This window comes from Phaenicophaeus curvirostris, chromosome 1 (genome assembly GCF_032191515.1).
Source record: "Phaenicophaeus curvirostris isolate KB17595 chromosome 1, BPBGC_Pcur_1.0, whole genome shotgun sequence".
NCBI lineage: Eukaryota > Metazoa > Chordata > Aves > Cuculiformes > Cuculidae > Phaenicophaeus > Phaenicophaeus curvirostris.
In genome coordinates, this window is record NC_091392.1 from 142,691,311 (window position 1) to 142,702,866 (window position 11,556).

An 11,556-nucleotide genomic window follows, 5' to 3' on the forward strand; every position below is an offset into this window, starting at 1 on the left:
TCTTGTAGTGTAATTCTGTATTTTCTGAAACTTCATAATAAACTTCTCCAGAAAGACAACACAAGCTGAACAGGGTATTTTTAATACAATTAATAACTAAAGGACTTAGTATCTCCCAGCTGTTTTTCAAGGAGTTTGTAATGCAGCAATTACTTTACAGATATGTTTCCTTCATTGGCTTATCAGTCACAGAGTTGCTGTTCTAGTAATGACTACTTTTAAATTGTGTCTTTCCATCCTTTAGCACATGAATTCATAGAAAAAGTGTGCTTTTGCTAGAGATGTGCAGAGAGATTAAACTTGTTTTCTGGTTTTATTCAGTATGATAGACTACCATTTCTGCTGAGCTTTTAAAATTCAAACTTTGTGGCTAACCAAAGGTCAGATCTGATGCCTGAGGTTTTGCTGGGGCAGAAAACCAACCTGACAGAAACTTTATGCTGACTTTACAGTACTGATAAGCTTTGTGATAGCAGCAGGAGGAAAGTCTGTAGAAAGAGTTCTCCACAACAGAAGTCTCATTCAGAAAACTTCTGGTTGTCTGAGCAAATTAGGAGAAATTAATTTGCATGAAGGTAGTATTGCTTCTGTAATATCCTGCAGAGCTAGAAATGTGAGTGCCTATGGGCAATGTCCTTGCCTGAATTTAGACATGCCTCCCTATCCCCCTCCTTCCCCTGAAGGGAAAGGGATGGTCTAATATGCTTGTCTGGTTAGTGGCGGAAGGGCCTCTAAGCCCTTCAGAGGGAGCTCTACTACCAAAACTGGCTATTCTTGACCCTTACTGTTGACTTTAGAGAGGACTGTTGGGAAATACTTACTTCCACCTCCAGTCATGATGTAAGCTGGCTATGTCTTCTGAGATAGAGATGCTAACAGAGCAGAAATAGCTCTGATGATACAAAAAATCTGAATGCCTGGTGCGCCCCCGCTCAGTTCTTCATTCCCGTACTGACCTAGTGGTTAGAGTGGTCTTCAGGAAACTGGTGAACTCTTGCCCTGAAGGAGGAGATGCTCTCTGAACTCCTTCTGGGACATTTTCTACTTCTCCTGAGGTATCTGGGCCGATTTGTACTGGGTAGAGCAGTTTTGCTTGTTGAAAGCAAAGGTGAGGGAACTCAACACACTTAAAGGGATTCAGAGCCTCAGAATACAAATTTCTTACTGATGTCACATCTCACATGGCTAGATTCAAATTTGGTTTTATCTGTCTTCTCCATGAATTATAATCCCCAATCTGAGGCATCCCAGTTACAATGGGCAGTGTGGAGTGTTCTTGCTGTGATGTAGAAGCCTCTAGACACCTTCTAAGTTGGGTCTTCTGGTTTCTGGATAAGTGTTCTGACTGCAAGTCTTGTCTGGGATTTGTGAATTGTTCTCAATCTGAGTTGTAAATTGTAAATTGTTTTATGTTGGTGAGAAATCTTTGTCGTTTCCAGAGGATGGGTCCTGAGTGTGCAGAGCTCAGTGCTGTGCTACTTAAGTAGCTAGTAATTAAAATCAGCCAAGAAAACTGTGCCAGAAAGTCTGTTTTCCCAAAAGGGCTTTTGACTCTTCATTGAAAGTGGGATTTGGAACAGAAAATAATCCCTCGGCATCAAATAACAGGTTTCTTTGCTTATAAATGCAAAAACTTGCCACCTCACATTTATTCTCAGTGCTCAAAATCCATCACATCTCTTCTCTGGAGGAACTTTTTTTCCCCCATATATCTGCATTTCTTTGTATTTCTGAGCCACGAAGAATGGAAATTTGTTATTGTGTGTGTGTGCCTCTCCTGGTTTTGTGTTATTTTTTTTTTTCTTTTTTTCTTCCCAGCAGATTTTCTGGTCCAAAGCAAAAACAAAGGGGAGGAAAGGAACAAGCTTTTTAAAAAACACAACTTGACACCTTATGGGAACAGATCTCCAAGTTCTGCAAGAATTCCTGATTTCAGGGAAAGAATTGCTTTTTTGCTTGTTTGCAGGATTATTAATCACAATATTTGTGAGATGAGATGAAATGAAATAACTGATGAAATATGGAATTTAAACTCAAATGAGAGTAGCCTCCACTTTTATGTTTCTTCTGTTTCTCTATTAATGTAAGAAAATAAGAACCATCATACCAGCTTGCACAACCTCCCCCACCCCGAGGTCTTTATCTTATTGCTAACCAAAACCATGATCAAAAACAGGCAAAGGAGAGGATGATGAACCCCGCCAGTGTCTGTCATGTGGTATGGACATCCTCAGTTTAAAGTAACTTGTCTCAAATGGTGATCAAAGTATTTCTTCTTCCTAAGTTTGAGTCACACCTTTTGAACCCATTTGTGCATCTGCTTTTGACAACTTCTTTTGACAATTAGTCTCTGTTTTTACGTGAAAGCATACTGTTGTATACGTACCTTGTAGCAAAAGCCCTTTGTACCTCTGCTATTCTTACTGTTCTTTCTAGTAACTTTTTTTGTTGTTATTACATGCTTTCTGTCACTGGCAACCAGAATTACATCCAGTGCTCAAGATAAGGATTTGTTGCATCGGTATAGCAACATTTCCTGTTTTGTTCTCTGTTCTTTTGCTGTAACTCCTCACAGTCTATTTGCCCTCTTGACACCTGCTGAACAACGGGCTGTTTCCAGAGAAAATTCAAAATGACCCCAAGGTGTCCTTTGCAGGTAGGGAAAGCTGATCACTTTCTATGTGTTGGTAAGATTATTTCTTTGAGAATAATTTGTGTAGATCAAGGTCTAACAGCACGAAACCAAATAAACCTATAGGACATGGTCTCATGGGATTTCCCATGAAAATTCATCCGTTGTCCAAAGGCAATCATTCTGCTACAGAACTGACTAACAGATTGGCCTTTGCATTTCAAGTATTTACACAGGAACTATGAAACTTCCAAAATTTTTATTGTGTCCTATAGCCTGAGTCATGGACTGGTGTGCCTAGGAGGACCAGGGGGTGGTTAGTAAGGCTGTCAGGCTCCAGCACATGATGAGGCTGTGTTGTTTTGTGGAGGGAGAGAGAGATCTCTGCTCATGTCATACGATGCTGAGCATGCTCTTCACTGCTAGTGTGGGATGTCTTGAGCAAATTTGCTTCTGAGTCTTACTAACTGTAGAGCAAAAAGTCTAGGAGCAGTTTGGCCTCTGGTCATGGTCTCTGAGATCAATCAAGCTGGAGTGCTTAAAACTCGTAGCTCTTTAAGGCACTGAGGCCCTCAGAAACTGTTAGGAGACCATGCAAGCTCTGCTGCTGGCTGTGGAAATGAGCTGGAGCAGAGATGTTTCTTATCTAACACATTTGATTAAAAAAAAGGACATGAACTGACCTCCATCTCTTGCTGAACCCATGCTGAGGACTCATATTTCCTGTATAGGCATTGATTAGCTGTGGGTCAACCCCCTCACAGAGGCTCTGGAGGAGCTTGTGTTCCACTGTCTCTGACAGCTGCTGCCCAGAAGTCGTTGATGGACCAAAAGTCCAAAGAATAAACGACTTTGAAAAATATTTGCCTCGAGTGAAGGTATTCCACTCTTCAGCACCAAATTCCCATGTTCCTGTTGTGCTGCCTACTCTCTATATGGAAGCAGGTGAGACACGGTTTCTCCTGTATCTTCCCAGCAACTGCTGCTTTTTATAGACATCTGTCAGACCACATCATTGTACACAAAGACCTCTCAAATCTGTGAAACAGCCCTGGCAAAGACCTGCTTGTGATTGGTAGAAGCCATGGTTGCATAACACGCTATTTTCCATGTAGAATCCTATGAAAAGTAGGAGTTTGGCCTGGGAGTGAATAGACAGTGAAAACAATTGATACACCAAGATTGTGTCATGCAGGAAGAGTAGGCATGGTGACCATGGATGAGAGGAAATATCTCATTTTTAGACTGATGGGAAAAGAAGCTCGTTTCCTGGAACAGGTCATCTCCCAAGTCTCACAGGAAATTCTGTGGGAATCTGCAGGTAGGTTTTGCATAAACAGAGGAGTTCAGATTAGTGAGGAGAGAGAAAAAGTGTATCGAGTTTTAACTTTCATGGTGAAAAAAACAAACCTGAAATATCCAGTAATAAGTACTGAAAGGAGCTCTGTGGGCCATTTAGTGTCTTTACAGTGTCTTCAGTGTCTTTAAAGCTTTACTGTCTGTTTTCTCAATTTCATACACTGGTCAAACTGGGTATATAGAGTGCTAGAATAGACAGCCCAACTGCTGCCATATTTTGTCCTAGTTTCCATGTAACCAACTGTTGGGAGACAGGACTAGAGAATGTTTTCATGCTCATAGCCCTCTCTGCTTTTATGAGAGCTCTCAGGCCTAAGGATTAAGGATTTCTGAGCTCTAGGAGAGGACTTCATGGGGTCTGGACATCTGGCTGATTAAACAATAGAATACCAAACAAAAATGTTGATTCTTTTTATTCTAGAAAAAAGAAGTTGGGTGACATTTCATTTTCATAGGAAAAGTTCAGAAGTTCTAGTTTTTGTTAGAAGCCTTGTTTTTCTTTCTGAAATATTTTAAACTTTTTGGGAATGCAAGCTCCAAGTTGCAGCCAGATCTGTTAGTAAATACAATGAGATAATGATCACATAAAGTGTTCTTCTAAAACCCAGTCCATAACCTATAGACAAAACAAGAGACTTTCTTAAATACTGATTTTATCAAAAATATAAGTACTTTTTACAACTAAAGCTCTGTTCCTGCATGCTGTCAGTACGTCATGTCTCTTTTTTTATCAGTAGGACATTAGCTTTGAGTAATTAATTACATTAAGAAATAAACAACACTGTTTAGCAAGAAGCTATTATGAACAGTATCTTTTATCAGAAAATTATCTTCAATGACGTTCCAGAGAATCCCAAATTATTTTAGTTGCGTAAATCAGTAAGAACTGTGTCTTTTGCATCTGACTTCTGATTTCCAGAACGCCATGCATTTGTAGAAGTTTCTTCCTAAGAAATCGTGTAAAAAAACACCTTAATCTCAGGAAAGAGGTTAGATATGAACAACAGTGATGCACTGAATAGTCTTCTGTTCCACAGTAACGGGAAATGGAGTGGGTGCTACACAGGAGGAGGTTAGCTCTGAGGGGAGGGTTAGCTCTAAGATCTGGGCCTTCTGGAATCAGTCTTTGCTGTTGCACCAAAGAATGACCTCTTGGATCTAACAGTCTTTGACTTAAAATTTGGAATATTTCACTTAGACACATCTTGTCTATGTCCTGAAGTTATTTGAACACAGGAGAGGAGGTTTATTCAGCTATTCTTTTATGACTAAACTTTGGATAGGTTTCTTGCTCAAAGATACTTGCCCGATTAGACTCACTTTCAACTCTGTAAAGCCTTCTGACGTCCAAGGACAGGGCCACCTGTGGGAATGGATGATCCTAGAGACTCAGCAGAGTATTTTTATTTCCATAAGAGCAGATGTACTGCACTGATAATCTTTCTGGTGGGCTTTGTGTTGTCCCCACGGGAATCCAGCTGTCGGCCTGGTGACATTCAGAACAGCTGTTGTTGTTTTCAGTCTGACTGTATCCAGGCTCTATAGGATGGCAGTGCAGCTGCTTTCTTTTTGTGGCAAGTTATGGTGCAAAGAAATTGAGAACTTCTTTAGAAAAGGAATGTGGTTTTACGATACAAAGGCTTTGGTGATGGTGTTAAAATTTTTGTCTGAGTATTGTCCTTAGCCTGTCAAGGACAACTATCATTGTTAAGACCTTCTATAAGCTACTACTGATCAAGTAGCTTCACAAGTAATATACCAATGTGTGACTCAAAGGTAAATACATACCAGACACATTAAAAAGGGCAAATATAATTCTTGTTACTTTAGCCAATTGCTTACTTCAAGATACTCTCACCTTCATTTTGCATCCTCTCAACATTAATACACTAGTTAGCAATGACACTGGATCTGAAAAGAGACTTAATAGCTCTGTCTTGGTGTGATGAAGATGAAAGATGAGTGTGATGAAAATATTGATAGCTTTGTAACAGTTAAATTCTTACCAATCCTTTTCTGTCCACAGACATATCCTCACCTAACATTGTCTGTGACCCTGCCATATCAGTTGACTTTGGCTGGCCACTGGGCCTCACCATTCTCTCTATCACTTCCCCTTTGAGGGAGAAGGAAGCACTATTAAACTTCTGTGCCTTCTTGGGATAATTGTCTTAACCCACTCAATAGAAGGAACCACCAGAGCTATCTGGGGACCAGTCCATTTGTCTTTATCATGATGTGGGTGGTAATAGGACTGCCTGATTACCAATAAAGATAATTGACAAATCTTCTCTTGAGAGGAGAGGAGTGTATCCTCTGCAGAATATTTTAACCCCTGAAAAAATCTAATTTCCCTTTTGCAAAAAGTGTGAGGTGCCCATGCTAGCTGCAAGTAAGGCACCATAATACAAAGGAACAGGAAGGACAATGCAACCTCAAGTAGGGTGGATCCTCGCCAGCTAAAAAACGTTAGACCTACCATGGTATGGACACACCCCACAATAGCTTCCCCTGCCATCTGGCCATTTGCTAACTCCACCAGTGTTTCCTAGGTTGGCCTCAACAAATGCAGGTAGTGAAACATTCCTTGCCAGGTTTGCTTATATGCTGGTGTCCCCTAATGCGTGTAATGACTGCCTGCAAGTGGTGTACAGAAAATGTGCACAGCAATTATTTTCTGGCTGGTAGAGGTAGGTATTATACAGCCAGGAATAATATGCCAGTAGGCTAAGTACTATTTCTTGGAGTAGAGTAAATCTGGATATTGCTAAATAGCTGTTTTCCTCTCTCTGCTTTTGATCTTAGAATTTTATCTTTCTTCTTTGTTTGTGTCATCATTTTTCTTCTTGCATGCTTGAACTCATAAGTCTTACGATCTCAATAACTTAATTTGTTCTGGGCTTTTACTTTCTGTATCTAGTATGCCCTTAACTCACATACTTTTTACAGCTCAGGAATAATTTTGCCAACACAGTTAAGTTCATGCAGCCATGCTGCACCAAAATGATCCACTGAATAACAGACAGCTGAATCTCTGGTCCATTCTATCCTAGTACTCGTAAGCCATATACAACATCTCCTATTAATGGAGCCATCTACAGCATCTTGATTCCAATACCAGATTTTTCCTAACACCTAGTGGCAGCTCCAGCAAACTCTTCCTGTGCTTCACTACCTTTCCTGTTAAAAGATTTTTTCTTGCCTAACAATACCCTGGTTTGGTTTGAGCCCATTACGTCGTGATCTCTTTGCTTGGAGAACAGATGATTCTCTTGCTTGTTGGAATACTATGCATACAGGTTGGCAAGGGAGCACGATGCATCTAAATTATCAAATTTCTTTATGTATTTCTGTAAGCATAATTTTCCATATACTTATTTGATAGGAATTTTTGTAGAAGCTGGGCCAAAAGTTATGAAGCATTCAACATTGATTGTAGTTTCTTATGAGAGCTGCAAAATGGCTTTTACTCAGCTGGTAACTCTTATCTTTAACCAGGAGCTCAGTTTCTCATCTGCATCCTGATCTGGGAACAATTTGGGCATGGGGAACAGACTAAGGTGTGAAGTCTTCTTCTGAAGTAGGGAGCAACACAATGAGCAACACAATGATTTAAGTTTTAGTGGATTTCATGAATCATAGAGGAACTCATTTTGTATCCAGGCAATGGAAGTTAGCTCAACTTGAATGGATTTTCCATTTCCCTGAAGTAACCTGACATGTCGTGGTAAGAGGATGCTGAATCTAGCACTGAACACAGATGGTTACTGCAGACTTTTTGCCCAAGTCTCTAGTGAATTGTGTCAGCAAGTGAGGAATGGTTTGATCCCAATGAAACTACACAAACCTGAGCAGGGTCTGTGAGTGAGTTTGTGAGTTTAATTACATCGTCTTTGTGTACAGATGTGGAGTTTCTGCATAATGACAGAGAAGTGCCAGGAACACAGGAAATGATAAATAGTATTCATAACACTGCCGGGGAAAGATAAGGGTTTGAATGACCATGGTATAAAATTTTCTTGTTTGGTTAAAGAAAGAATGAACAGTTGATTCTCAAAATGTCTTCTGTGGGTTGCTTCATTAGGATGATTTGTCCTCTGGAGTTTGGCTGATTTGGTACCAAAATTGCCCCTTTAGACTTGCTGCTGCACAAGGAGGGGATAATTTGGGACTTTGGTCTCATGGGTTTAGGTTTAGTGCTGATACTGGGAAGACTGCTCAACAATCTTGAACAGTGCTGCCTAGAACTGTCTTTTCTGACATCCAATGGCCCATATGGTCTCCTGAATACCTGTTCTTGTGGATCACGGTATGCTGGGTCATCTCTACCCCTGTGGTGAATTCTCCCTCTCTCTCTTGCTTTCCCAGATTTGCTTCTGGATTTCTGTGGGACTACTCTGCCCCTCCATCCTTCCTTTCCCCAGAGACTTAATTTAGCTGCTAATGCAGCAGCCTTTTTTTTATCAGTTCAACTTCAGTGCAGCAGTTTCCTTCACTAAAAACTGTTCCTGGTGCTCCATGGACTTTGAGAACCATTCTCTGGAAGCTGCTGACTGACTAGACTAGGCAAAGTTGTTACTTGTATAGAAACAAATTCTGTTTCAAAGCACCCTCTGTCGGCTGAGCGACCCTTCTTTGTTCTTCCTAGGCATGTGAGAAATCCCATAACCAGCCAGCAGATTTATTGCAGTACAATCATGCTAAAATGGGATAATTTGTCATTAAAGGAAAATGTGTGTTATTGATACAAGATATCTGATTAATTGGAACTATAAGATGTCAACTTTGATAGATACCTAAAGTTACTACAGTAATCTGCCTGTTCTGCTCTGTTCAGTGGGAGGCGTCTCAAAATAAACCTGTTTATCTTGCCTCTACAGATATGAATTGCACAAGCCAGATCAAATTAGTTCCCAGTAATATCTGGTACAAGCCACAGCAGAGAAATCAGTGTGAAGGACCCAGCCACAGAAAACAAGACTCTTCTCTGCTTTCTGAATTTTCCAGATGGTAGGTTGAATAATTTATACTATCATTTAACCAAAAATTACTGGTGCTACTGAAAACAGTATGAAGTATTTTGTGAAGTTTTTTTCTGTTCATTTACACTTATTTATATATAATTATAGATAATAATATTATTAATATTATATAGATATATATATTAAAATATGATATACGCTTATGGTATTGACAAATAATTTTGGGACCAGAATAAGACTTACCTTACAATGAAGTGTATTTGGAAATGGATTTATCCTCAATCTTCTGAGGATAGATTAGTAAAATTATCTAATTTTACTAATTTTTTGAAGGCAAAGAAAATACTAGTGTAGAATTAATTTTTCAGAGTTTAGTATATTTATTTACATTTTTTGCTTTAAAATATTTTGTAAGAAGGATGTGTATATTAATTCTAGTATTTCCATACTTAAATGTAAAAATTCCTAAATTTTCACTTACAGCTGTAAGTAGTGTAGGTGTTAGATACCATAAGTGCTACTTCTGGAGTAAATTCAGTGTTACTGCTGTTATTTTCATAGCCTGTTTTAAGTCAGAATGGGTTTTCTAATGAAAGTAGTTTTCAAAATGTGAACGAACGAATTCTATGTCTTACTAAACAAATTTCACACAACTGCTATTTCACAGTATGTCTACATTGCAAAGTCTATTAAGATTTTTAAAGTAGAAATTGCAATAACATTGAGTTTTGTTAGTATGCAAAGTATGGTAATTCTACGTTTGTTCACTTATAGAAACAGTACTATAAACAGTTTGTTACCAAATATAATTTTGGACAAGAAATCACAAATGTGTTACTAACACAGTTGCTTTTGGAGAAGCAAGGAGTTAAGACTATAGATTACTTCTTTAACAGATCTAGGGGGGTTCCCAGCTCTTTCATCTTCCTTTGATAGTGGATCATTAGGGGCTAAGTTTTGACATACTCAGGTAGTTATACCAAATCTCTGTATTTAAGCTAGTGCTTTTTCAACATCATATGGAAGTTTTCCTTCAGAGCTTAGAATTAAGCTCATAACATACAGTTATTGCGAGCTACAGGAAGAAATAGATTTATGGAAAATTTATGCCTTTCTTTTTTCCCCCTGAATATTAGCACGCTAAATTTGTGATGTACTCAGGACCAAAAAATCTATTATACAGGTTTTACTTCAAACAAATGTAATAAGGCATAAGTTCTAAATGAATCTGTGAAAGCAGAAAGAAAACTCAACTGTTTCCAGAAATTATGGCCTTTGACTCTTAGTGCTTCAAGCTATGGGAACCTCTTCCTTTGGACTGTGGGGTGTGAGGTGCCTTTGTATTGTGCCTTGTAATACCCTTTTTATTTCACATAAGAAACACACATGTGTGAATGCGTTAGTTTTGTTTTGTACAGAGTAGTGCCACAAGCTGTAAAGCACTAGTGAACCAGTCCTTCTCTTGCTATTTGCTGTCTAAAACTGCGAACTCTGCCTCATTTTTTTTATTGAGGTAATTTGGCAATTTACTGCTGGTTTTGGAAAATCCAAATGGAATCACAGTGTTCTTTTAATTGCCTACTCTCTTTGTATTTTCAGGAAACATTCCACTTTAATTAGAGCCCCATGTATTGCATGTATTTGCACACACAAACCGATTTGCTGCCAATACATGGTAACTTTAAAATACAGGGAAAAATCAGTGAACAAATCATCAGAGTTAGGTGGAAAGAATCTGTCTATTCAGCATAACTATTTTGCACAATTTCAGTGTAGGCTGGTAAGCCAGCATGTGTAAGGTTTCTCAAAGACATACTTTTTCAAGAAACAGAAGGCTAAATACAACAACTGGCAAGTACGATGATCAGCAAATACAAATTTCTCACTCCTTGATCATTCTGGCACCTGTCTGAAGAGTTGGTGAGGGCAAGTAATTGGCTGTCTACGTTCCTGGACAAAGCTGTATCTCAAAAATGGAGAAACCACAGTTTCTTGGAACTTTCAATTAATCACTAGCCTTCCCTCTTGGGCTGCAATAGAACTTGCAATAAGGGACTCACCAGTGTCTCCAATAGCGATATCAGTTGTGGCCAAAACCAAAATAGACACGTACAAATAAAATATAAAATAAGAAAGAAAAGATAGTCTCTATATCTTGTTGATGAAACTGATTTTCCTTTAAAAATCAATCATTTTACTTTTTGTCATCTTGCTGAATTATCTCCTTACTTAAACAAAATAGCTCTATAAAGTTGTAGGACAGTTAGTATAGCTGCTGGTATACCTCGTTGGGGGCAAATAAGTTCATAGACAGAACCAAACACTGGGATGGAAAAGGTTCCCAGCAGAGAAGGAATATTCTGAGTATTTTTTAGTTTTATTTGATTACTCAAATACTGTAATGATATTAAATTCTATTTCTCATTCAGCTTACAGTTCTTCACTTAGCTGTTTCTTAGGGTTGGTTTGGAGACTTCACTGTGGATACTCAGTTGATATAGATGTATCCTATCTCAGTTGTATGAACTAGACCTGCTGCACCTAGAGTTTTGCATATCATGTCTGCTTATGTGTGCACACCTA

The 11,556-nt window shown here is 38.8% G+C and overlaps 1 protein-coding gene across 1 annotated transcript in view; it reads left to right on the top strand.

The window, feature by feature from the left end:
- LOC138731031 (interleukin-1 receptor type 1-like) overlaps positions 1-8,973 on the top strand; it is a 38,577-nt gene extending 29,604 nt beyond the window's left edge. Inside the window, exon 13 of the mRNA XM_069876734.1 lies at positions 8,872-8,973. The gene's annotated coding sequence lies outside the window, so the exon portion shown is untranslated. The remainder of the gene's footprint in view (positions 1-8,871) is intronic.
- Positions 8,974-11,556: the final 2,583 nt, after the last annotated feature.